Source organism: Pristis pectinata, chromosome 8 (assembly GCF_009764475.1).
Source record: "Pristis pectinata isolate sPriPec2 chromosome 8, sPriPec2.1.pri, whole genome shotgun sequence".
Taxonomy (NCBI): domain Eukaryota; kingdom Metazoa; phylum Chordata; class Chondrichthyes; order Rhinopristiformes; family Pristidae; genus Pristis; species Pristis pectinata.
This window is the reverse complement of record NC_067412.1, coordinates 96,661,077-96,685,152: the sequence shown is the minus strand read 5'-3', so window position 1 is coordinate 96,685,152 and position 24,076 is coordinate 96,661,077. Positions and strand designations below refer to the sequence as shown.

General features: G+C 43.0%; 1 long non-coding RNA gene across 1 annotated transcript; it reads right to left on the bottom strand.

Moving 5' to 3' along the window:
- Positions 1–3,287: 3,287 nt before the first annotated feature.
- On the bottom strand, positions 3,288–22,480 carry LOC127573649 (uncharacterized). The gene is made up of 3 exons (XR_007956793.1): positions 22,438–22,480; positions 12,784–12,866; positions 3,288–3,412 (listed from the first exon to the last, which is right to left on the bottom strand). It is a non-coding gene; the product is annotated as an uncharacterized LOC127573649 (long non-coding RNA).
- Between the last annotated feature and the right edge of the window lie 1,596 nt (positions 22,481–24,076).

Genomic DNA, 24,076 nt, shown 5'->3' with positions numbered 1-24,076 from the left:
TAGCCAATTACCATTCTCCTCACAGCCCACACTGGTATCTACTTTTGTATCATCAGTAAACTTAGATATATTAGACTTGGCCCCATCATCCAGCTCATTGATATGGATTGTGGATAGTTGGGATCTCAAAAATGATCCCTATGGTCTTCACTGGTCACAGCCTCTCAACCAATTAACCAACCCTCAGTCCAAGCAGTATATTATCCCCAATACATTACCTTCCAATTTGGTTTGTTAATTCAATGGCACCTCACCAAAAGCCCATGGAAAGTCGAAATAAACCAAACCGACTGTTTCCCCTTATCTGTTCTGCTTGGTATGGGCTCGAACACTCACAAATCAAACATAACTTCTCTCTCATAAATCCATTTAGCACTTTTAGACCATACGATCATAAGATATAGGCCATTCGGTCCATCAGGTCTACTCCACCATTCGATCATGGCTGATTTTATTTTTCAACCCCATTTCCTGCCTTCTCCACACCCCCTCACCAATCAAGAACCTACCAATCTCTGCCTTAAATACACCCAATGACTTGGCCTCCACAGCCCTCTATGTGGCAACAAATTCCACAGGTTCACCATCCTCTGGCTGAAGAAATTCTTCCTCATCTCAGTTCTAAAGGGACATCCCTTTATTCTGAGGCTGTGTTTTGGATCGTAAATCCTTGGACCACCTTTCAGTCCCATTATTGTCTCCAAAACTAATTTTTATATTCACATACTTAAACTCTTTTCTGACATGTTGTGTCATTTCTGTCAACAGTACTTTTAATAAAGTACTCCTTGTGACATTCTGTGTGGCCTAAGTAAGTCATATTCTAAGATTATTTCTGATCTATTCACAAGCTTGAAATGAGTTTATTCTCTATTTTCACCAAACCATCTGACCTTGCTGCTTACAACTGCTTTATTACCATGAAATGGTGCAAGATGGAACTGCATCTCTTACAGAGGGTTGTATGGTTTCAGAATAAAGAACAATACAGCACAGGAAAAGGCCTTTTGGCCCAAAATATCTGTGCCGACCTTGAAGCCAAATGAAACTTATCTCACCTATAAGATAAGGTAAGATTTCTTTATTAGTCACACGTACATCGAAACACACAGTGAAATGCACCTTTTGCGTAGAGTGTTCTGGGGTCAGCCCACAAGTGTCGCCACGCTTCCGGTGCCAACATAGCGCGCCCACAACTTCCTAACCCGTACGTCTTTGGAAAGTGGGAGGAAACCGGAGCACCCGGAGGAAACCCACACAGACACAGGGAGAACGTACAAACTCCTTACAGGCAGCGGCCGGAATTGAACCCAGGTCGCTGGCGCTGTAATAGCGTTACGCTAACCGTTATGCTACCGTGCCTGCCCACCTGCACATGGTCCATATCCCCACCATTCCCTGCCTGTTCACGTGTCTGTCTAAATGCCTCTTAGACACGTCTATCATATCTGCCTCCCCCATCACCCCTGCACCACATACCAGGCAACCGCCCCTCTCTGTGTAAAAAACTTGCCGCACACATCTCCCTTAAATTTTCCCCCTTTCACCTTAAAGCTATGCTCTCTAGCATTTGATATTTATACCTGGGAAAGAGACTATCTACCCTATCTATGCCTCTCATAATTTTATAAACTTCAATCAAGTCTCCTCTCAGCCTCCGACACTCCAGAGAAAACAATGAAAGTCCGTCCAACCTCTCCTTAGCTGGTCAATTTTGTTTAACCCAACTGATGTTTCCATCTGCCAATCTCCCTCTGGACTGTGATGAATAAGATTAATGTGCAAACTATTTAGTAGCTTGGATAGACACCCTTGTACACAGTGAGGGGTTTGAGTACTGATCAAATACACAGTGACCAATGTTAGTGCAGGAATTGACATGTTATTTTAGAATCCTTGTAATTAATGGTAATTGGGATCTTTTACCACTAATCCGTTTACAGCAACTGTCACAATTCTGTTTTGAATTTATTTACAAAGACTGTCATAATTCTGTTTTGAAATATTAATTAAAAATCTGACACACTCCTCAGTTTGAGGAGTTGAAGTTAGTTGAATTTACTGCTCTATACTTATGCTCTTTGCAAACAAACCTCTTCAAAGTCAAACATTATATTAGCAAGGTTTTATTCTTTTATTTTCCTTTTAAGCACTCACCTTAAACATGCTGAATGCAAGTCTGCCAGGCATTGAGTGAGTTGGTATAAAGATGTGTTTTCTCTTTACCATCTACTTTATTGTGGTGCAGTTAGTGTCTCAGATTTTTGCATTGAGTACCTCATTAAACAATTGAAGAGGCTTTAGGATTCGTTCATTGCAGAGGAGAAAAAATATTACTTTGAACTTGACTTCACTTTTTATGATGGTAATCCCACCTGACAGATTATTGTGTAGATTTCAAAGTCGCATTCTGTTTCACTAAACCACAAGAGAACTTCAGAAGAAGCACAGCACTGATGTGAATACTGTTACTGCTGGCATTAATCATTTCGATGTCCATCTGGAACTTGGCACTGGCACTGAGACACAAAAGCTCTAAAGAGATCTTTTACTCAATTTATATGCAATTCACCCTCTAGCTTTGTGTATAACTGGACATGAAGTACAAACCATTAGCATGGTGCACTTAAGGAAACAAAGTGGAAATGTCTTACGTTGTCAGTTTGGTATTATTCATCTTGCGTTTTCCACTATTCTCTCTCCAAGTATACATTCATCAATGGATGAGGTGACCAGGAAACTGAAATATGAGGTTTGTGCAGGATCATTTGGGCACCAATATGTCACAGCAAGGCAGATGCCTTTCAGCAGGAACTTCCAAGGAGGGTGTGAAGTGCTGAAATGAACATCATCAATTCTGGTGTGAATTGATGTGGGAGTGCGTGGTACATTCCAATAACAAACGATGGGTTGGAGGAACTCAAGAGGGGCATGCAGCTTCTGTGCGAGGAAAGAAAGTGTTGACGTTTCAGGTCGAAACCCTGTCTCACTCTCAGCCAAGGGTCATCTGGTGTAAATTTCAATGAAGGGATTGCAAACAGGACCTGACGTTCCTTGAAATATTTATTAAATTCACATGTCAATTCAAAATTGCTGTAATATTTCTACAAAAATGGACAAAAACATGCATTTATATAGCACCTTTAATACAGAGAAATCCTCAAGTGCTTTATAGAAGCATTAGTAAGTAAATAAGTGGTTAGCATAACGCTATTACAGCACCAGAAACCCGGGTTCAATTCCAGCTGCTGTCTGTAAGGAGTTTGTACGTGCTCCCTGTGTCTCCATAGGTTTCCTCCAGGTGCTCCGGTTTCCTCCCACATTCCAAAGACGTACGGGCTAGGAAGTTGTGGGTGTGCTATGTTGGCGCCGGAAGCGTGGCAACACTCTCGTGGGCTGCCCCCAGAACACTCTATGCAAAAGATGCATTTCATCGTGTGTTTCGATGTACATGTGACTAATAATGAAATCTTATCTTATCTATTATTATACAGGAGGGGGGATTCAGGATTCAGGCCAAAGATAACTGGGCAAGAGAGTGGAAATTAGGTCAATAGTCAACACCCCATACACTCACAACTGTGTGGTCAGATTCTGCTCTGACTCCATCTACAAATTTGTAGATGATACTACCATAGTGGGCCGTATCTCAGATAATGATGAGTCAGAGTATAGGAAGCAGATAGAGAGCTTAGTGACATGGTGTCATGACAGCAAACTTTCCCTTAATGTCAGCAAAACAAAAGGGCAGGTTATTGACTTCAGGAAAAGGGGTGGTGTACATACACCTGTCTATATCAATAGTGCTGAGGTCGAGAGGGTTGAGAGCTTCAAGTTCCCAGGAGTGAACATCACCAATAGCCCGTCGTCCTCTTACCACATAGACACCATGGACAAGAAAGCTCATCAGCACCTCTACTTCCTCAGGAAGCTAAAGAAATTTGGCATATCCCCTTTGACACTCACCAACTTTTATCAATGTACCATAGAAAGCATCCTATCTGGATGCATCACGGCTTGGTATGGCAACTGCTCTGCCCAGGACCGCAAGAAACCACAAAGGATTGTGGACACAGCTCAATGCATCACAGACACCAGCTCCCCTCTATGGCCTCTGCCTACACCTCTTGCTGTCTTGGTGAAGCAGCCAGCATATTCAAAGACCACACTCACCCGGGTCATTCTCTCTTCTCCCCTCTCCCATCAGGCAGAAGATACAGGAGCCTGAGGGCACATACCACCAGGCTCAAGGACAGCTTCTAGCCCACAGTGATAAGACTATTGAATGGTTCCCTTATATGATGAGATGGACTCTTGACCTCAAAATCTACCTTGTTATGACCTTGCACCTTATTGTCTACCTGCAATGAACTTCCCTGTAGCTGTGACACTTTACTCTGTATACTGTTATTGTTTTTACCTTGTACTACCTCAGTGCACTGTGTGATGAATTGATCTGTACGAACGGTATGCAAGACAAGTTTTTCACTGTATCCCGGTACAAGTGACAGTAATAAACTAATTCCATGACCAATGTCAAACTGCAGTGATTAGGGTTGTGCTGGTTGGTTCAAGAACTGAATGGTTGAAGGGCAGTTGTTCTCTGAACCCCCATCTCTGATGCCCTCCCACACTTCACTGGGGCTTAAAATCAAGGCCAAAGTTTCTGAGGGGCAAAACAAAAAAGGAGTAGGGAACAAGTACTGGAACTTTAGGATATTAGAGGGATGACTTTACTGCAGAGAAGCTGGTCATGTTGCACAGTTATCACGGACAAGGTCAACACAATTCAATTCACTCCCTCCAACCAAATAAAAAATAACATGCACATGGAGCTATAAGCAAGATGCTTTTGAAACTAATTTGGAAAAGTGACAGCAGAGGTTTTTATTATTAGTTTAAGTGAAACGCTTCCATAAATCCAGAGAACAGTGTCCTATGAGCCAAAGGCCACGAGGTTTAAATTTTCCTTCCAATGCAATTGAAATTTCTTTTATGCTACAAGTTTCTGTGATTGGAATGTGCTGTCTGAGAGGGCACTGAAAGTAGACACATTGGTTTTCAAAAGGGTAGTGGATTTTCTTATTTCATTTTCTGCGTGACACTGGCAAAACCAACATTTATTGCCAGTTGCTAACTGCCCTCAGCAGGTGGTGGTGAACAGTCACCTTGAACCACTGCAATCCTCCTGATAAAGGCTTTCCCATGGTACTGTTGGAAAGGAGTTCTGGGATTTAGACCCACTGATATGAGTAATTGAAAAATTATTTTTCTTCTAGAACACCGGAATAGAGCAGGAAAGAGTGACAGTGATTGGACAGCACTTCAACAGGACTGGCAGATCCATGATACAGGCCATCCCTGGGTTACAAGCACCCGACTCATGGACACTCCGACTTATGAGCGAGCTCCCATAACGTTATTAAGTTCAAAAGCCCGACATACATACATATGTTTGTTCCTACAAACAACAGATCTAGTTCCCTCCCCACTTTCAGTAATTGTTCTTTCTTATCAGTCTTCTGTGCCTTTGATGCCACTCATTACAACACTGTGGAGGTGCAGTTACCACATTGAGTGATTTTTATGTATTTTCTGACTTATGGACAAAATTGATTTATGGACATCTGTAAAAATGAACCTGTTCATTTCCCAGGGACGTCCTGTAGACTGAAATGCCTTCCTGAGCCATAGCATTCTCTGCTTCTATGAAATAATGCATTTAAATGAAAATTTCCAACTGTTACAAAATGATCCATTTCTTGCTTTCATAGAAATAAAGTAAATAATGCTCAAGGGAACTGTGTGGCCCACTGTGTTGTCAGTGCTAAGTCATCATAAAGAGCTACCTCTCATAATCTCAGTTAACCACTCCCCCACACCAAACGTTCACTTCTCTCAATTATATTAGAACATAGAACAGTACATCACAGGAACAGGCCCTTCAGCTGATGACGTCTGTGTGTCGAACATGGTGCCAAATTAAACTAATCCCTTCTGCCTGCACATGATCCATCTCCCTCCATTCCCTGAGTGCCCATCTAAAAGCCTCTTAAACACCACTATCATATTTACTTCCGTCACCACCACTGGCAGCCCGTTCCAGGCACCTATCTCCCTCCGTGTAAAAAGCTTGACCTGCACACCACCTTTAAACCTTCACCCTCTCACCTTAAAGCTGTTCTCTAGTATTTGACAATCTCCAGGCAATGCCATTCCTCCAACCATTCTGTGGTTCCTCTGCAGAAGTTACAGTGGGTGATTGCAAGAACTCAACATCTATTAAATGCTTCACGTCCAGAAATGAGGTACATGGATTTTATGTGGAATTTGGAAGCAAAATCAATCATTTTAGTTGAGTGTAAAAGATTCTTTAGCACTACTTTGAAGAAGGTGGTGGGGATTTCACCCCAATAATCCAGCTGATATTTAACCCTCAATAAAACATTATTTAGTTGTTGTCACCCTGCTTTTTGTGAGCTTCTTGTGAACTGACTGACATCTGTGTTGCTCACAGTGACAACTATACTTTATAAGCACATAATAATTAATTACTTAATTAATTACTTAATTAATTAGCCATGGTAGTGTAGTAGTTAGCATAACGTTATTACAGCGCCAGAGGCCTGGGTTCAATTCCGGTCACTGTCTGTAAGGATTTTGTACATTCTCCCCGTGTCTGCGTGGGTTTCCTCCGGGTGCTCTGGTTTCCTCCCACATTCCAAAGATGTACGGGTTAGGAAGTTGTGGGCATGCTATGTTGGCGCCGGAAGCGTGGCGACACTTGCGGGCTGCCCTCAGAACACTCTACGCAAAAGATGCATTTCACTGTGTGTTTCGATGTACGTGTGACTAATAAAAATATCTTATCTGTAAATTTCTTTGGTATGTCCTGAAGTTATGAAAGGCATTGTGATAATGCAAGACTTTCTTCATTGTAAGCAATTTCTCAAGAAAGTGACTCCAGACCTGAGGGATCTGGGAATATAAATCTGTGGGCTCTGCTAAAGAAGATCATGTTTTAACACAGCATCAACACTCATTGAGTGCAGTGTTTACGAAGTATGGATTTTGTCAACTAAGGAACTTCAGTGAGGCGAGCACAATGATACGGCTTTAGATTTAAAGGATTAAAAATACCTTGTTCATTCTTGGTTCAATGATTTAGTCTGATGTTGACTCAGATATCCAGCTTGTGAGCTTGCAGCTTTTCTTTGCTCCATCTTAAAGGGATTTACACTAATCCAAGGAATACATTTGACCAAAATTGATGTTTTGAAACTAGATTAGTAACAGTACAAAATCATAATTAACAAGTATAGACAGCTAGTTGATCACAATAGTTAATTTAATTAATTAAATTAATTACAGTTCCCAAACTGAATCTATTTGCTGAGTTTTTGTGCTACCTCTATATTCTCTCTATTGACTTTATCCCATTCTTTACTATCAGAGACAACCCTCCCCCTTTTGCCTATTTCTTCCAATAAATTAAGTTTACTGTAATATTTAACATGCTTGGTCATTTTGTAATGACATCATTTCTGGACTGAACCCATTTATCATCTTTGCACCATCAAGCACTGCTATTTCTGTCTTCACTGGCCTTCCACACAATCAAAGACGCCTTTATTTAGCCGTTGCCTTTCTTTGCATCTTAACCCCTATTTGTCTCGGATGTCACTCACTTCTAATGAGAATAACAGGATAAGAGAGAAGCAAAAGGTGGAACCACAAGAGACTGCAGATGCTGGAATTCAGAGCAAAAACAAAGTGCTGGAAGAACTCAGTGGGTCAGGCAGCATTTGTAGAGGAAGTGGAAACAGGCAGTCAATGTCTCGGATTGAGACCCTTCATCTGGATGGAAGAGAGATGGCCAGTATAAAGACGTGAGGGGAAGGAGTGGCAAGTGAAGGTTGTGAAGTCTCTTCAAGTATGCCCACTTTGAAGAGGATTTCCTCCTCTCTTCAACAGGAGTTCTGTGAGACCCTCTCTCACTGTTCCGCCTCTGTAGTTTCTGCTGCTCTCCGTCTCTTCGACCAGTCTCACCACAGCCATGTGTCCTTCCTTGGAACTCGTCCTTTCCTCCATTTCGTCCTGCAAGGCTTCCAGCTCGGTTTCCAGTTTGGACCCAGCCAAGCCTCCACCTCTCACCTCCCAGCCCAGTCACTATCTCCACCCTCCCCTCCCCCATCTGCCTATCACCCTTCCTCACCTGGGTCCACCTATCACCCGTCAGCTCTTGCCCCATCCATTCCCCCTCACCTCTTTGTACCAGCTATCTCCCCTCTGTTGTTCGGTCCAGAGGAAGGGTTTCGACCCAAAATATTAACCGTTCATTTCCCTCCACAGATGCCGCCTGACCTGCTGAGTTCCTCCAGCAGTTTGTTTTTAAAAAGTTGATGAATCTTGGAAAGGTGTAAATGAAAGCAGTAGGACAAATGTCTGGGGCTCAATTAATTGACCTGAATTGATTCAAGAAAGTCTGTCAGAGAGTAACTGAATTTACAATTACTTCAACTTGTGTAAGACAGAGACCAAGATACTTTTATTCTTCCGAAACATAGAACATAGAACACTACTGCACAGTACAGGCCCTTCGGCCCACAATGTTGTGCTGGCATGTAATACAAATTGAGATGATGGCTATTTATTCTCATGAAAATTATGCATAAAAGCCAGGTTGCCATATTTTAACACAAAAGAGCCCTTTCTGGTATAATCCCTCCCAACAGAAAAGTGGACAATAATCCTCCTAGTGTGATCCCCATTAGTGCATTTGATGTTTCTCTCACATCATTTATGAACTTGATGACGTCATCGATGTGTGTGACTCTCACTAATAACGACTGAAGCAATGATGTGTAACCTGTGACCTTTGTTTATAACTCCCAGTAGAACAAAAAGCAAACTCCCCAGCAAATCATCATGGCAACATGAATTAATTGCATTAATATCTAGCTGTCGGCATCTGTCTTCCTGAGTTTTTAATGCGCTATGTAATTTATACATCATATCTGGGTTTCACAATGCTTATTGCTGTTATACATAGCAGGATAGCACAGTGGCACAGCTATTAGACCTGCTGCCTCACAGCTCCAGTGACCAGCTTCAGTCCTGATACCTTATTGTCTACCTGCACTGCACTATCTCTGTAATACTTCATTCTGGACTCTGTTATTATTTTCCCTTGTACACCCTCAATGCACTGGTCTGATGATTTGCATAGATGGCATGCAAAACAAGGTCTTTCGTTGTACCTTGGTACATGTGACAATAATAAACCAATTCACGTGGAGCTTGCACGTGACTGGTGAATTTTCTCCAGATGTTCCAAAATCTTTGGAAGACCCATGGGATTGTAGGTTAGTTGGCCATTGTAAATTGCCCCTAGTGCATAGCGGTGTGGTTAATCTGGGAATGGGGGGGTTGGAGTTGACAGGAATATGGGGAGAATAGGTTACAGAGAAAGTTATTGGGGAATGGGATGCTCTGTGAGCCGGCATAGACTGAATTGGCTGAATGGCCTTCTTCTAGGTCACAAGGGAATATGGAAAGGAAGTGTGGATCTGAGGCCTGAAGCCCTTCAGTGGTTTGAATCCACTTGTGACATGGCACCTCCTCTGTGCCGTTCATTACTGGATTGAATGTTGACATGCTATCTACTGAAGAAGAATTCTCTCAATTTTGTGATTCTTGATTACGGTCACCTGACTGGTCATTTGTGTTAAGCACAGGTCACTGAGGAGAAAAAAATATCAGTCCATTTATAAGATATTGGATAGCCACAAGAGAGAAGAAAAAAGGATATGTTGAAAGGATGAGAGGATTGGGGTGAGAAAAGTCTCATGTGGAGCATAAAACCCTATTCCTGCCTCAGAAATTTCAGAGCATCATTGGGAGTTCTGCAAATATTGGTGCAAACTAATAACATCATAGAAACAAAGTCACTCCAAAAACCATTCATGATGATCCAATGATGTTCAAAACAGTGTGGGGTCTAAGATCCAATAAATCCTCTCAACTATAATGTGATTTAACCACACCAAGGAAAGCATTAGAACAAGCGGACAATTATTTCACTGTGGTGATTTTTTTTAAGTAAACCTCTAAGCTTTCCTTTGTCTGGCAGTGAAATTAAATTAATGTGTAATTTGAATCAAATGTTTATCCACTTTACATTCTAACCACTGTTTCAATAACACTGGCAAATGATGAAAAAATTGCTCTATGGTGTTTTATGGGAGTTTGTAATATAAAATATTACTAGTTTAATGAATCATGTTGAATTTTTAGGATTTTGAAATTATTCTGCAGGTAAAATTTTAAGGCACGTGATCTTCAGAGATCCTTGCCATGAAAGTTTGTAAGAAAACATTTTCCATTACTTTTTATTCGATGTGAAAACAAATTTCAAACTCAAACCACCAGACAGTAGATGTTTTACATTGCTGTCCATCAAAATAAATGGGAGTCAATATCGCGCAGTTTTCACACTGGGATAAAATTGCACTGTGCCTGTTATACAGCTAGGCAGACATCCCCAGAGGCTCTTAAATGGGGGACTCATGATCAGGATATTTCAATGCCCTTGAATCCTTCAAAAAATTGTTCCTTGTGTGTGTCTCTGTCTCACTGAGAAGGACAGTGATTATTGCCCATCTGTGGTTACTCCTCTTTCCTGCACAGTGGCATAACTGGACGGCACAGTGGTACAACCAGTAGATCTGCTGCCTCACAGCTCCAGTGAGCCAGGTTCAATCCTGATCTCCAGCTCTGCTTGTGCAGATTTTCCATGTTCTCCCTGTGACCACATGGGTTTCCATCGGTGCAGGTTGGTAGGTTAATTGACCACTGTAAGTTACTCCTAGTGGGTAGGTGGATGGAAGAATTCATGGCAAAATTCACACACACACACACACACACACACACACACACACACACACACACACACACACACACACACACACATACACACATGCAACAATTTTTTGAAGGACTCCAAGGCACTGAAATATCCTAATCATGAGTCCCCCATTTAAGAGTCCCTGGGGATGTCTGCCTGGCTCTATAACTGGTATAGCACATGCCAGGTGATTAGATTGAAGGAAAATTAGTGGGGAAATGGATAGGCTTCTTGAACTGCCATTGACTTGATGGGTGAAATGGCCTCTTTCTACATTGTAAGTAAAATGAAAAACAGACATCTTTAAGACAGTGTGATTTAAGATGGTGAAGTGCCTCTGAATATGCTCCCAGGAGATGGTTGCAGTGACAACTGCACATAACATTCTGTGTGATAATTTAACTGGACTAAGAGCAAATCATTACATGGTGAATGACACACCTCCTGAAACCCTAATCCCTTCCCACCATCTATAAGGTAGAAGGTATGATGGAATACCCTCCCCTTGCAAACAACACAAGATCCTTGATCCAAAGGAGCCTGCCTGCTTGGCACCAATTCCACTAACCTAAATATTAACTCCACACACCATTACTTTACCATAGCTACAGTTCATGTACCATCCAAAGAATGTACTGCAGCAACTTGTCAATGTGTCTTTGACATTGCCTCCCAAATTCACAAACTCTACCTCCAAGGGCACAGGGAGAGGGAGCACCACCACCTGCAGATACATAGAACAGTACAGAACAGGAACAGGCCCAATCTACCTGCATATTGAAAATCCCCATGAACACCATAACATTGCCCTTCTTACACACATTTTGTATCTCCCGTTATAATTTGTACCTCACATCCTGGCTACTATTCAGAGGTCTGTATGTAACTCCCATCAGGGTCTTTTTACCCTTGCAGTTCCTTAACTATCCACAAGGATTCTACGCCTTCTGATCCTATGTCACTTCTTGCTAAGGATCTGATTTCATTTTTTACCAACAGAGCTACCTCCCCCATCTGCCACCCACCTGTCTATCTTTTTGATAGGATGTGTATCCTTGGATGGTTAGCTCCCAGCTGTAATCTCCTTTCAACCATAACTCTGTAATGCCCACAACATCTTATCTGCTAATTTCTAACTGCACTATGAGCTCATCTACCTTAGTTCGTATTCTGTGTGCATTCAAATATAACACCTTCAGTCCTGTACTCACCACCCTTCTTCTCAAATTTGTTTCTATGTTGCCTGAAGTTACCTTTGCTCATTGCGGCTAAAAAGTTCTATTTTAACTTCATCAGTCCACAAGAATTGTTTCCAAAATGTATCAGGCTTGTTTAGATGTTCCTTTGCAAACTTCTGACGCTGAATTTTGTGGTGAGGATGCAGGAAAGTTTGGAGAAAAAAGAGTGCAGAATTTCATGAAAAGAGCACCTCTCCAACTGTTAAGCATGGGGGTGGATCGATCATGCTTTGGGCTTGTGTTGTAGCCAGTGGCATGGGGAATATTTCACTGGTAGAGGGAAGAATGAATTCAATTAAATACCAGCAAATTCTGGAAGCAAGTATCACACCGTCTGTAAAAAAAGCTGAAGATGAAAAGACAATGGCTTCTACAACAGGATAACGATCCTAAACACACCTCAAAATCCACAATGGACTACCTCAAGAGGCACAAGCTGCCATGGCCCTCACAGTCCCCCAACCTAAACATCATCAAAAATCTGTGGATAGACCTCAAAAGAGCAGTGCACGCAAGACGGCCCAAGAATCTCACAGAACTAGAAGACTTTTGCAAGGAAGAATGGGTGAAAATCCCCCAAACAAGAATTGAAAGACTCTTAGCTGGCTACAGAAAGCGTTTACAAGCTGTGATACTTACCAAAGGGGGTGTTGCTAAGTGCTGACCATGCAGGGTGCCCAAACTTTTGCTTCGGGCTCTTTTCCTTTTTTGTTATTTTGAAACTGTAAAAGATGGAAATAAAAAAGTGATCTTGCTTAAGATATTGAAAAAATGTGTCATCTTTAACTTTATGCCTTTTGGAAATCAGATCAGCTTTTACTCGCTTAGCCATTCACAGTAACATAAATTTTGACCAGGGGTGCCCAAACTTTTGCATGCCACTGTAAATTCTTATCCCTTTCTAAACCTTGTTTCATTCTTTATTCTGGAGACTTCAGTAACCTCTCCTGCACTCTCCTTCCTTTTTACTTTATCCATACTTTTCCAATCTGTTGAACCTGCCCCGCTACTATTTAGTTTAAAGCCCTATCTACAGCCCTAGTTATGCAATTCACGAGGACCCTGGTCCCAGCGTGGTTCAGGTGGAGCCTGTCCCATCAGAACAGCTTCCTCCTTCCCCAGTACTGGTGCCACTGTCCTACAAATTCAAACCCACTTCTCCCACACCAATCTTTGAGCCACACATTTAACTCTGATGTTATTTACCCTGTGCCAATTTGCACATGGCTCAGGTAACAATCCAGAGGTTATTACCTTTTTGGTTCTGCTTTTTAATTTAATCCCTAGTTGCTCAAATTCCCTCAGCAGAACCTCTTTCCTTGTCCTACCTACATTATTGGTACCCACATGGACCACGACAACTGGATATTTCCCCTCTCATTCCAAATTCCTCTGCAGGTCAGATGAGATGTCCCAAACCCAGGCACCAGACAGGCAGCACAGCCTTCGGGTCTCTTGATCTTGCGACAGAGGATTGTGTCTATTCCCCTGACTATACCATCCCCAATCACAACTACATTTCTCTTCTCTGCCCCCCTCTTGAATGGCTCCCTGAACCACGGTGCCACAGCTTGGTTGCTCATCCTTCCTATAGCCCCCACTCTCAGCCGCACAGGGAGCGAGAATCTCAGACCTGTTGGACAAGCTCAAGGGCTGAGGCTCCTCCAGCACTACCTCTTGGATCCCCCTACCTGCCTCACTCACGATCACACCCTCTTGTCCCTGACCACAGATCCAACTTGAAGTAGTTTATCTAATGGGTGTGGCTGCCGCCTGAAACACAGCGTCCAGGTAACTCTCCCCCTCCCTGATGCACCGCAGTGTTTGAAGCTCAGATTCCAGGTCATCAGCTTTGAGCCAGAGTTCCTCAAGCAACCAACACTTGCTGCGGATGTGGTCACCAGTAACCACTAAGGGGTCCACCAGCTCCCACATCATGCAGCTGCAACACATCGCCTGATCCTGCATCCCTACTTTATTTAATTAGTTGTAATTTGATGGCTTTTTATTTAACTACTATAAAAAAAACACCTTACCTGTTACTCACCAGTGCCTCCTCACCGAAGCCTCTTGAGCCAAAGCCTCAGATTCCCACTCTTATACAGGTCCACTCTCACAATGCCCACTCCACTTTACCCTACCTTCTTTTTATTGGCTGAGTTGCCACACACTTAGCCAATCACACAACTTTAAAAAAATACTGTCAGCTCCTCCCCTCTGCTGCTCTGGCTGCTGCAACTGGAGAATAGCAAGCTCCTAACTGGAAAAACAACACTTCATTCATGTGCCTATCTAAGAACCTCTTAACCGCCCCTATCGTGTCTGCCTCCACCACCACCACTGGCAGCGCATTCCAGGTACCCACCACTCTCTGTGTAAGAAAGCCCCGCACATCTCCTTTGAACTTCCTTCCTCCATCTCACCTTAAGTGCATGCCCTCTAATACTAGACTCTCCAAGTCATGCGCCATCCTGATTTGGAAATATATTTCCCTCCTTTCATTGTCGTTGAGCTAAAATCAAGGAACTTACAACATCCACTGATGTTTTATTGAGGATTGTCTTTTACCCAACCTTTGTCTCACTTCCCTTTCTCTGGAGAAAAGGTGAGATCATACAGTTCCAGGGTTGCATCTGTTCCATAGTCATATTAAAGGAGTAAGAGGATTAATGATCTGGAGCCATGGCAACTGGGGAATTTAATTTAATAACCTGGAATAAAAAGCTAATATTTGTAATGGTGACCATGAAACTGTCAGATTTTATAAAACCCATTTGGTTCACTAATTGCCTTTAGGAAAGAAAATCTGCTGACCTTATATAATCTGGTCAAAATGTGACCCCCATTCAACATCAACGTGGTTGAAATTTTCCTGAACTGACCTATGAGCTGCTTAGATCTCAAGAAAGCAGCTCACCGCCACCTTCTCAAGGGTAATTGCATATGGGGAATAAATGCTGGTCTTGTCAGCACTCCCACATACCAAGAACAGTCATTACTAACGCTACAAGAACAAAATAAAGGATTATATAATGGTTTGTATGAAAAACACTCTATCTTTCATCTCCCTATCTTGGCTTTCCTGGAACAGTAAATAGATTTGAGAAATTACAATATTTTATGACACCTGCTTTGATATCAAGCAACTGAATTAATTCCCCCGAGCATTTTATTTGTGGAAGTGTTCAATTTAATTAGCTGCTTAATATTACAGTGAGAATTGGGTCACCTCAGTGTCAAGTCTCAGAGAGTCACTGAGCCCCACATTATTTCTAACTACATTTTACAATTATATTTGGAATCATTAACCAGAAGAACAAAAGAAATCATTTAAACAGCATATTTCACAGCTAATGAGTTACTTTTGAAGTCTAGTCACACTTTGGCACACAGAAGGTCACATGAACAGCAATCCAATTTAGTAATGATGATGAAGGGACAAGTGTTCTCAAGGATACTGGCATGAACTTTCCTGCTTTGATTTGGCGCCTTTTAGAGTCACAGAGATGTGCTGCACAAAAACAGGCCCTTTGGCCCATAATGTCCATGCTGACCACTGTACTAGCCCCACCTACATGCATTTGGTCTATAGTCTTCCATGCTTTGGCAATGCAAGTGTTCGTCTAGATGCTTCCCAAGTGCTGTGGGAGGCTCTGCCATCACCACCCACCCCCTCAGTCAGCATGTTCCAATTTCTAATCACTCTCCTTGAGAAAGCATCTTCCTCTAAACCTCCTACCTCTCACCTTATGCATTTGGATGTCCCTCGAGAGGGTTGAGAGTTTCAAGTTCCTGGGAATGAACATCACCAATAGCCTGGCCTGGTCCAACCAAGTAGACACCATGACCAAGAAAACTCACCAATACCTCTACTTCCTCAGGAGGCCAAAGAAATTTGCCATGTCCTGTAGACTCTTATCAATTTTTATCGATGCACATAGAAAGCATCCTACCTGGATGCATCACGGCTTGGTATGGCAACTGCTCTGCCCATGACCACAAGAAACCGCAGAGAGTTGTGGACACAGCCCAACACATCACGGAAACCAGTCTCCCCACCATGGACTCTGTTTATACTTCTCACTACCTCAGTGAAGCAGCCAGCATAATCAAAGACCCCACCCACCCTGGACATCCTCTCTTCTCCCTCCCATTGGGCAGAAGATACAAAAACCTGAAAGCACGTACCAACAGGCTCAAGGACAGCTTCAATCCTGCTGTTATAAGACTACTGAACAGTCCCCGGTACAATTAGACGGACTCTTGACCTTACAATCTATCTCATTATGACCTTGCACCTTATTGTCTGCCTGCACTGCACTCTCTCTGTAACTGTAACACTTTATTCTGCATTCTAGTTATTGATTTACCTTGTACTACCTTGATCTACTGATGTGATGAAATGACCTGTATGGACGGTATGCAAAACAAGTTTTCCTCTGTACTTCACTACATGTGACAATAATAAACTAATTCAAAATGGGAAAAAGGATTCTTACCCTCTACCTATCTACCCCTCTCATAATTGTGCATACATCTATCAGGTCAACTCTCAGCCTCCTCCACTCCAGAGAAGACAAATCCATCCTAACCTATTAGTCCTCATAACAGAAATGCTTCAAACCAGGCATCATCATGGTGAATCTCCTCTGCACCCTCTATAGTGCAGTCACACCCTTCTCATAGTGTGGCGGCCAGGACTGCACACAGCATTCTGTGTTGCAAGCAAGGAGTAAGGGGGATGGTTTAACATCTCAGCTCAGAAATGGTACCAGTGGCGTTCTCTTTTTATACAGGTTTTCGCAGTAGGACTTGAGATGGATTTCTGACCGAATCTGAAGTAGCAGGATTTTCTAGTGAACTGCAGCCCACAGCTAACATACATTATGTCCCTCTACAGAATTTCCCAGTTAAAATCAAGCAAAAGGTGTGCTTTTATCTGAAATAAATCAGAGGCGCACATAGAACATGGAAAACACAGCACGGGAACAGGGCCCATCCCAAGATGTCTGAGCCCACCATGAAGCCAATTGAAACTAGTCCATCTGCCTGCATATGGTCCATATCCCACTGTTCTTTAGCTGTCCATGTATCTGTCTAAATGTCTCTTAAACATTACCATTGTATCTGCTTCCACCATCTCCCCTGGCGGCCCGTTCCAGGCACCCACCACTCTCTGTGTAAAAAAATTTGTCTTGTAAATCTCCTTTAAACTTTCCCCCTCTCATCTTGAAGCTATGCCCTCTGGTGTTTGATATTTTCACCCTGGGGAAAAAGACTCTGACCATCTACCCGATCCATGCCTCTCATGATTTCATGAGAGGCATGGTACTGTGGAGGCACGGTAGTGTAGTGGTTAGCGTAACACTATTACAGCACCAGCGACTCGGGTTCAATTCCGGTCGCTGTCTCTAAGGAGTTTGTACATTCTCTCCGTGTCTACATGGGTTTCCTCCCACATTCCAAAGATGTACGGGTTAGGAAGTTTTGGGCATTCTATGTTGGCACCAGAAGCGTGACGGCACTTGCAGGCTGCCCCCAGAACACTCTACGCAAAAGATGCATTTCACTGTGTGTCTCGATGTACATGTGACTAATAAAGAAATCTTATCTTATCTTATAAACTTCTATCAGGTCTCCCCTCAGCTTTCAATGCTCCAGAGAATTTTTTTTTTGGTTGGACAAACTTGGATTGTTTTCTCCAGAGTACTTGTTGAGTCTAAGATTTAAAGAATAGATAATGTAAGAACATGCAAACAGAGGAAGGAGGAGGTTGAGCTGACCACACAGGCTACTGTGCCTACTCCACTCTTCAGTGAGCTCAGGGCCAATCTGATCTTGGCCTCAGCTCCACATTCCTGCCTGTTCCCCATAACCCTTGACCCCTCATTAGGGAAAAAATCTGTCCCTGCCAGCCTTGGATATGCCAGCCTTTGAGACTCCACCTCTCTGGATTCACCACCCTATAGATGTATTTTTCTATAGATGTTTGGTGGAGAGCATTCTGACTGGTTACATCACAGCCTGGTATGGAGGCTCCAATGCACAGGATCACAAGAGGCTGCAGAGGGTTGAAGACTCAGCCAGCTCCATCATGGTCACAACCGTCCCCACCATCAAGGACATATTCAAGAGGCGGTGCCTCAAGAAGGCAGCATCCGTCACTGATGACCCTCAACACCCAGGACGTGCCCTCTTCACGTTACTACCATCAGGGAGGAGGTACAGGAGCCTGAAGACCCACACTCAATGTTTCAGGAACAGCTTCTTCCCCTCCGCCATCAGATTTCTGAACGGTCCATGAACCCATCAATACTACCTCGTTATTCTTTCTTTTTGCACTATTTATTTATTTTTGTAATTTATAGTAATTTTATGTCTTTGCACTGTACTGCTGCCGCAAGACAACAAATTTCACATGTCAGTGATAATAAATCTGATTCTGATTCTGATTCACCCAAGAAAAGAAATTTCTCCTGATCGTCTTACATGACAGACCCCTTATTCTGAAATGATGCCCCTGTCAAGAACTCTCAGAATCTGTCATGCTTCACAAGTCCAGAAATTGTTGGTCATACAGTCACACAACACAGAGACTGCTCTGTCTGCTATGGTCATGCCAGCCATCAAGTACCGAGCTATACTAACAAATAATCTGCTGGAGGAACTCAGGGGGTCGAGCAGCATCTGTGGGGGTAAGAGAATTGTTGACGTTTCAGGTCAAAACCCTGCATCAGGACTGAGGGTGGAGATTGAAGATGGCCGGTATGGTTGCTTATCAGAGTCCAACACTGGTAGTCCTTTGTGGTCCTGCTTATCTCCCTCCAGTAGCTGTCTCCTATCTTCACATTCCCCTTCCCTCATCTCGCTCTATCTGCATCTCCTTTTTTTCTCCCTGCCTCCATCTATCATCCACCTACCTCTGTTTCCCAACTCCACCCCTCCCCCTCCACTACCTGGTTCGACCTGCCCCTCATCCCTCACCCCTCCTCAGTCCACCGATCTCCTCAGGCTCCTGTCTCACCCCTCACTCTCTCCTCTTTATACTGGCCATCTCCCCTCTCCACTCTCAGTCCTGACGCAGGGTTTTGACCTAAAACGTCGACAATTCCTTTTCCCCCACAGACGCTGCTCGACTCGCTGAGTTCCTCCAGCAGATTGTTCGTTGCTCCAGATCCAGCATCTGCAGCCTCTGTCTATCTGTACTCACCCCATTACCAGCACTTGGTGTGTACCCTCCTGTGCCTTGGTGATACTGGTGCCTGTCCACATGCTTCTTAAATGGCACCTTTGTCCTTTCTCCATGGTCCACCAAGGGAGTGATCAAAGTGATCAGAGAACCGTTCCACAGCTTCAGTGCAATGGCAGTGGAAGGAATATGAAGTGTCCCATCAAGTTCTACAATCGACGAGACATTCCTGAGGTGCAGTAGCTTTCTTATTACGGCCAATTTATTCACAGCACCGAACACTCCAACAAACTACTACAGATGTCTCGTTGAAAGTATCCTGACTGGTTGCATCACGGTCTGGTACAGCAATTCCAATGCTCAAGAATGCAAGAAACTGCAGAGAGTAGTGGACTCTGCCCAATATATCATGGCCACATCCCTCCCCACCATCGGTGGTATCTACAGGAGGTGCTGCCTCAAGAAGGCAACATCCATCATCAAATATCCCCACCATCCGGGCCGTGCCATCTTCTCACACCCACCATCGGGCAGGAGTTACAGAAGCCTGAAGTCCCCACACCACCAGGTTCAAGAACAGCTACTTCCCTTCAACCATTCGGTCCTTGAACCAACAGACACAGCCCTAATCACTACAGTTTAGCAACACTATGACCAAGTTGATCACTTTGCACTAAAATAGACTTTGTTTTTTTTTGTTCTAATTGTGTTCTTGTAAATATTTCGTTTAATTTCCTGTTTTCTTGTGAATGCTGCTTATCTGAAGCTATGTGCCTGTAATGCTGCTGCAAGTAAGTTTTTCATTGCACCTGTGTACACACGGACTTGTGCGTCTGACAATAAACTCGACTTTGACTTTGACTTACACACGTCGTGACTCTGACTGTGGTGGTGGTTAGCAGAGCAAGACTGTGTCACACACCAAGAGGACAGTCACTCTTATTCAAACAGTAGCATCTATTAAACCTATCTGAATATTGGAGTGCATGGGCAGGAATTCAGATCAAGAGAATTCAGCTTGAATTGTGAACTGATGGAGAAACTACTGCTCTGAAAGGCAGCTTGTCCTCAAAGTGTGCACCATGCACAGACTATATTGCATTAACTTACCACCCCAGACCAGGCTGTTGTAACTTGGAAGACTTAGCCACAATACTTACTTAAGGCCAAGACCATTTACTCTTTATAGGTAAAATTGGATAAATACTCAAAGCAGCAAAGGAATGATTCTGGTCAGCAAGATCTCGCTAAACTGTGATCTAACCTCATAATACTCTCACTTGTATTGGTATTGGTATTGGTTTATTATTGTCACTTGTACCGAGGTACAGTCCCGTATCCCTTGCTAACTTAATTAATAAAAACCTTTGTCAAATGCCCTGGCATCCACTGTTGGTGTGCAGGAGAGAGTTTGAAATGTTACCACTTTCTGCTTTCACACATTGAAGGCCTGCCGAACTCCAGGTTTTAGACTGAACCCTTGGTTCTTAACTCCCCAACCAGGAAAGCATTTCCACAAGGAAAAGCCTCCCTGGTTGTACTGAATCCCTGGTTCTTAACTCGCGAAGAGGGAAGTCCTTTCAGCTCTGCAGTAAATTCAATGCTTGTTTCTATAATGCCATTAAGAGCTAGCATATACGTACATATGACGGCATTCTCCTGTGCTGCCAACTTCTTTCAATTGTTTCTCAGCTGCTGGTGGACCCTGCTGTGTATAAACCTTTTTAATCTCTGCGTGTTCAGTCTAACATGTGACTGCTCTCGTCTCAGAGGAGCAGGTCCATCACACCTGTGTGACATCTACAGCATCCTCCTGTCCTCATGCACTTCTGAGCAAGATCAGCAATTTAGAGTCGATTAGTAGGACGTAATGAGCAGCTTAATGCTGCAGGGTTACCGCTGTGAGAAACCAGGTTAACGCTGTCCAAGTGCATTTCACTCAGAACTACAATTGATTGTTGTGAAGTACTGTGATCATTAGCAGGCTCCTGTCATTACATTACGGCTGACTAACTGCTGGCTTCAACTATGTATAAATCCCTTGCTAGGTTTCCTCTGCTGAATACTTGATTTCACCGGCTCCCACATTGGCAATACCCAGGTGGGTTTGCAGACTTAAGAATATCAGTTTTATGTTTTTGTAGAATTATTCATGGAATCACAGAACTGTAGTGACTGACAGCACAGGAACAGGCCCTTCGGCCCACAAAGTCCATTCCAACCATTGGTTGGTAAACCGGTTTATTATTGTCACATGTACCAAGGTAAAGTGAAAAACTTTGTTTTGCATGCCATCCGTACAGATCATTTCATCACATTAGTGCATTGAGGTAGTACAAGGGAAAATCAATAACAAAATGCAGGATAAAGTGTTACAGTTACAGGGAAAGTGCAGTGCAGGTAGACAATAAGGAACAAGGCCATGATGAGGTAGATTGTGAGGTCACGGGTCCATCTTATCATTTATTACTTCAGTATTGCCAAATGCATTGAGGTACAGTGAAAAGCTTTTGTTTGCATGCTATCCATACAGATTATTCCATATGTAAATAAGTCGATAGAGTACAAAAGAAAACAAAAAAACAGAGTGTTCCAGTTACAGAGGAAGTGCAGTGCAGGTAGACAAATAAAGTGCAAGGGCCATGACGAGGTAGATTGGGAGATCAAGAGTTCAAGAGCCCCCAGTTTTACACTAATCTGAGCATAATCCATTTAATCCTCCCCTCATTCCCATCAACTACTCCAGGTTCTACCTCTCATCTGTACACTAGGGACAATGTACAGTGACCAATTAACCTACCAACCCCCAAGTTTCTGGGATGTGAGAGGAATTTGAAGCATCTGGAAGAAACCCATGTGGTCACAGGGAGAACATGGAGTATTCCTTCAGAATCATTTGCAATGAGAAAATTATAATAAGGAAATTGAAGTAGGCCTGCTATATGGCCTCCACCATTGTAGATCCTCAGCTCGTCCAGCCTTCCCATTCCATCCCTTAATCCTTGATTCACTCAGTCCAAGCACCAATCTGCCTGTCTTGAATCCATAGCTCTTCCAAGTAGAAAATACCAAAGAACTGCAACCACTCCAAGTAAAGGCCTCACCTTAATCCGAACTGGCTGATCACCTCACCTGAGGCAGTGCCTCATAGTGTCAGACGGTTCTTGAGAGAAGGTCCCTCTTGCTCCTTACAACAGCTGTCAAGCAAGAAGAGAAATTTCAGATTAAAGTTTCCTTTTCTCTCCACAGATCAAACTCTATAAACAAATCAAATGCCAGGTATTGGGTGCTGAGCAGTTGTGTTAAATAAACAGTGGTCAGGAGCCAAGGGGATTCCCTTTAATCCTGTTCCCTTTGTACCATCTGCCCCAGGAATTCTTCTAAGACACTTCACTAATGATATCATTGACATTAACAGCTTAAACAAAAACAATCAAACTCAAGCATGCTTGTATCCATCACCACATTCCACAACATGTTAAACTTTGGACAAGTTATATAAATGATGTGGATGAGAATGTGCAAGACATGGTTTGTACATTTGTGGATGATACTAAAACAGGTGGTGCCGTAGACAATGAAGGTTATCAAAAATTACAGGGGGATCTTGTTCATCTTGGTAAGTGGGCCAAGAAATGGCAAATGGAGTTTAATTCAGATAAGTACGAGGTATTATATTTTGGGAAGTCAAACCAGGTTTGGACTTATACAATGAATAGTAGGGCCCTGTGGAGCATTATAGAACAGAGAGACCCAGGCGTACATAGATCCATGAAAGTGGAATCACAGGTAGACAGGGTGGTGAAGAAGGTATTTAGCACACTGACCTTCATCAGTCAGGGCATTGAGTATAGGAGGTGGGACATTATATTGCAGTTGTAGAGGACGCTGGTGAGGCCACACCTGGAGTATTGTGTACAGTTTTGGTTACCCTGTTATTAAAAGGACATCATTGAGCTGGAAAGAGTGCAGAGAAGATTTATAAGACTGTTGCCAGGACTTGAGAACTGAGTGCACCGTCTGGCATGACTTCCAATATATTGTACCAGACAGTGCACTTAGTCAAGAGTTACTGCCTTCAGCAAAGGATGTTCTGTTGGTAGCTCTACCTCTGGTATGGAGAGATTGGGCAGGCTAGGACTTTATTCCTTAGAATGTAGGAGACTAAGAGGTGACATTATAGAGGTGTATAAAATCATGAGGAACATAGACACGGTGAATGCACGCAATCTTTTTTCCAGGGAAAGAGAATCAAAAACTAGAGGGCATAGGTTTAAGATGACAGAGGAAAGATTTAAAAGGGATCTGAGGGGCAACTTCTTCACACAGAGCGTGGTGCATGTATGGAACAAGCCGCCAGAGGAAGTGGTTGAGGCAGGTACAATAACAACTTCTAAAAGACACTTGGACAGGTACATGGATAGGAAAGGTTTAGAAGGATATGGGCCAAACACGGGCAAATGGGATTAGTTCAGGTAGACAACATGGTCAGCATGGACGAGTTTGGCCAAAGGGTCTGTTTCCATGCTGTATAGCTCTGTAACTCTATAAATCTATGACTCTGTCTAATATGTAATCTTACAGAGTCAATTTATTTTTCTTTAGAAAAGGAATGCCAAAAAATAAGGGATTGAAGTAATATCTCAATGTTTGTATAAAAATAGCAAATCTTGGAAACCCAGGGTGTATATTTGGGATAGAAACAGTGAACATTTCGGGGCACTGACTGCGTTATTATCTGTT